Source organism: Solanum lycopersicum, chromosome 11 (assembly GCF_036512215.1).
Source record: "Solanum lycopersicum chromosome 11, SLM_r2.1".
Lineage (NCBI taxonomy): Eukaryota > Viridiplantae > Streptophyta > Magnoliopsida > Solanales > Solanaceae > Solanum > Solanum lycopersicum.
Window position 1 is genome coordinate 56490730 of NC_090810.1, and position 4093 is coordinate 56494822.

The following is a 4093-nucleotide window of genomic DNA, read 5'->3' on the forward strand; positions in this document are numbered from 1 at the left end:
TTTCGAAAAATAAATTAATCTTATTGTTTAAGAAAAACCGACCTTCAAAATCGGAGTCGCCACTTGATTTTCGATAAAATCAAGAAAAACTTCAAAAGATTTAAAAAACAGATTAAAAATCAATTGAAAAGGGTTCGAAGTTCAATGTACATCTCGAGAAGGTGTTAGGCCCTCGGGATGCCCGCTAACTTGCGGTTGACCGGCGATTTGACTAAATGACTTTTAAAATAAAATTTTTAACTAAGTAAAGAGAAAAATTCATTTTGATATTTTGTATTTCATTGTTTTTACTTTTTTTTCCTAAAGGGAAATGTTTAGAGGAATTAATTTAAGGAAAACTAAATGGTGATAAAAGTGAATAAAATAGTAAAATTTAAAATAATGAAAAATGGCTACTCTTTAGGAGATTATTAAAATTCTACCAAAACACTAATTAATTCAAACAAATAATAAATAAAGAGAGGAAAATATTTGAACTTGGGCTTGATTGCCCAAATCCATCCAATTGGGCTTTGGCCCACCTGTCCTAATCTATTTACTTAGATTTGGGCCCTTTTTTTAAAAAAAAACCTGCAAAAACAAATGGTCATTGGGTCTGTTGATAAAAGGGGACTGAAGGGCCCTGGCCCAATTCCCTGAAAAGAGACATAAAGTATACAAATGTATACATGTTGTATACAACACATATTTGACTCATTTGGACCTCTTGATCCCTGAACCTGTTTGAATACATATTTTCCGATACTTTTCCCTGTATTTCCCCGCGTATTTGTACCTATATCATTTTTCAAACTTACTTAACAAGTGTATATCGTCACCCGATAATGTATACTAATGCAAGAATGGAATCCTAAGTGGACTCGAATTGTCACACAAGAAAACAAAACAAAAAAAATAAAATTAGCAAGTGGAATGAAAACATCTAAAAAAAGAAAGGAAAAAAAAAGGATTTCACCTTCTTCGGGGCAGCGAGCTGGAGACGAAACGAGCAAGGGGATGACCTTCCACTACACAACTTCGAGTTCAAATGATAATCAAAAACCCCGCAATCCTTTTGTTTTTAATTCAACTTCAATAGATATATAGGTGTGCTTAAACTATTGTAAAATCTTCTTATGACTAAACTCTTTCAATAATTCTTTTCTATCACAAGATGTAAAAAAAAAAAATTCTCTCCAAAAACCATCCCTTTCTTTTTCTCTTCTTTTTCTTTATCCCTCTTTTCTTCTTTCTCTCCACCAACCCCTAACAATAAAGAAGATGAGGATTATTTATAAGCCAAATTATGGCAAAAAGAGGGGGAAATTTGTTAGATTTTGAATTTTGAATTTTAAAAGGGGTAAGGTTGGAGGGAAAGGGAAAAAGGGAATTGGGTTGGAAATTAATTAAAATGGAATGGGCCATGTAATTGGGCCTGGGTGTCTGCAAATAAAGAGGGCCTGGAAGGGAATGAGGTGGGCTGGAAATTTATTAGGCTTGGGGTTTGGGAGAAGAAGAAATACAAATGGGCCTGGAAATTAAAGGGAGTGTGTAAGTGGCCCAAAACTAAGATCTTTTGGTGGATTTAAAGAATGGGTTAAATTTGATAAATAGCCAAATTGAGTTAAGATAATAAATTCGGCTAAACCTTAAATAAAACGAATTTGTATTAATTAATCAACGAGCTTCTTTAATTTAGTAATATAATTATTTAAATTGTAAAATAGTGGTTCAAAATATAACCATAATTTAAACTATATTAGCTATATAGAATACTTACTAAAATTAAAATATTTTTGAGTTGGTTTTTTGAATAATCATAAAATATACTAATTATATACATAATTATGTAAAATATATATATTATTCAAAAGTTATAAGAAATGACAAAACTATTCAAAATAACACAAACTTTATTTTTTTTCTTAAAAATTTATAAAACTAATTATTTTAAATTGCTTGGAAAATTTAAGAAGCTCATGAATTAATTTCTATCGGAGATGGTCAAAATTGGGTGTCAACAGCTGTCCCTCATTTTACTTGGATTGATGCAAGCAATTCGAGGAAAATGAAATTGACCAAACCAATTTTGACCAACCTCATTCATCTTTAAGGGAAGGATTTGGCAAAGGGTTGAGGAATTGTGGCCGAACCCTTGAAACGGATTTCCTACATATCTCAGGCTATATGAGAATTCAGGCCACTTGTAGTTCGATAAGCTTGATTTAACGCACGATTTTGAAAAAAATTCAAAAACCACCTCGATACCGAATTATGAAGGTATCGAAATGCTTGAGAATAAAATTGGAGAGCGAATGTTGGAATACAACCGAGTTTTCAACATTGAATCCGCCTACATATCCTTAAACCTTCAGGAATCAGGCTGTGTGTAGTTCGACTCGATCGGTTGAAAAGGAAATCTATTATGCTAGATAACCTTTGGTTTCGAACAAGTGACAAATTAAACGAGTATGAAAAAGAGGCTTGTAACCTCTTAGCCATGAATGTGGCGCGCTTCACACCCATAATTAAGAGCTTACACGGACATAATTTCCAAAGCTCTTGGCGCATTGTCACTCAGATTGGAAACTTGCTTCCGGTAAATCGAAATTTTCGGATGCGAGACTGAAACTGACAAAACTAAAGAAAAACCCACATGCCTTAAGATAGGGGTGTGGTTTGATAGTGGTGGAAGTCGCTCCTCTGCTCGCGTCCTAAGAGTTTGACATTCCTCTTTGGATTGTGTCCCAGTTCGCTGCTAAGAAAAAGTTCCACGTTGTGCTGCATCCTTTTTTATGTCGTCCGCACCTGTGGTTTTTGGAGAATTCATCCTTTGGGATGCTCTCAACAAAGACTAAGATAAAACTCGTTAGCTTAAAAAATACAATTAGGATGAGAGATAGTGTCTTTTTACCATGTCGACACTTCATTGTTATCCTCAATATTCGACGTCGACTCGATCAGTCTGGCGTCCAGCAAATAAAGCTTATGCTTTGTGTTTTGCGATATAATCTTCAATGTACTCTTCGTTTGATGCCAAAATAAATAAATAGACGCTGATGCAATGTTGCTGTTTCTTTTGTCGTCATCTTCGATGCTCTTCTTGATGTTTATTTTTCTTTTCTTTTCTTTTTTTTCTCTTCAAAAACAAAGGATGCAGTTGAGGCCGATGGATAAATATTGCTCTTGGGATACACGATTTCCCTTTCTTTATCCATGTATGTCCTCTTGTGGGGCATGAATATCTTCCCACGATACGTAAATTCTTGTGAGGTCTAAAATCCTCTCACAATGTATAACTTTCAGCGAGGCATGAAATCTTCTCGCGATGTGCAAATTTCAACGAGGCATGGATCCTTCTCGTGATGCATAAATTTCGACGAGGCATGAAATCCTCTCGTCGTGTCTAAATTTCAGCGAGGTATAAAGTCTTCCCAAGATGTATAAATTTCAAATTCGCGATGCATGATTTTCAACGAGGTATGGATTCTTCTCGTGATGCATTAACTCCAGCGAGGTATGAAGCCTTATCGCGGTATATAAATTTGACGAGGCATGAAATCTTCTCGTCGTGCATAAATTCAAGCGAGGTATAAAGTCTTCTTGCGATATATAAATTTGACGAGGCATGAAATCTTCTCGTCGTGCATAAATTCAAGCGAGGTATAAAGTCTTCTCGCGATATATAAATTTGACGAGGCATGAAATCTTCTCGTCGTGCATAAATTCAAGCGAGGTATAAAGTCTTCTCGCGATATATAAATTTGACGAGGCATGAAGTCTTCTCGTCGAGCATAAATTCCAGCGAGGTATAAAGTCTTCTCGCGATGCATAAATTTTGACGATGTATGAAATCTTCTCGTCGTGCATAATTATTGACTCGCGATGCATGATTTCGCGATGCATGTTTTTCCGTAATGCATGATTTTTGCGATGCATTTTTTTTCGCAATGCATGATTTCCGCGATGCATGATTTTCCGCAATGCATGATTTTCGCGGTGCATGTTTTTTCGCAATGCATGATTTCCGCGATGCATGATTTTCCGCAATGCATGATTTTCGCGATGCATGTTTTTTGCAATGCATGATTTCTGCGATGCATGAATTTCCGCA

The 4093-nt window shown here is 35.3% G+C and overlaps 1 long non-coding RNA gene across 1 annotated transcript; it reads right to left on the reverse strand.

Annotated features, from left to right (window-relative positions):
* LOC138339725 (uncharacterized) lies at nucleotides 1-1502 on the reverse strand. Its single transcript, XR_011212600.1, has 2 exons — nucleotides 956-1502; nucleotides 1-775 (listed from the first exon to the last, which is right to left on the reverse strand). It is a non-coding gene; the product is annotated as an uncharacterized lncRNA (long non-coding RNA).
* Nucleotides 1503-4093: the final 2591 nt, after the last annotated feature.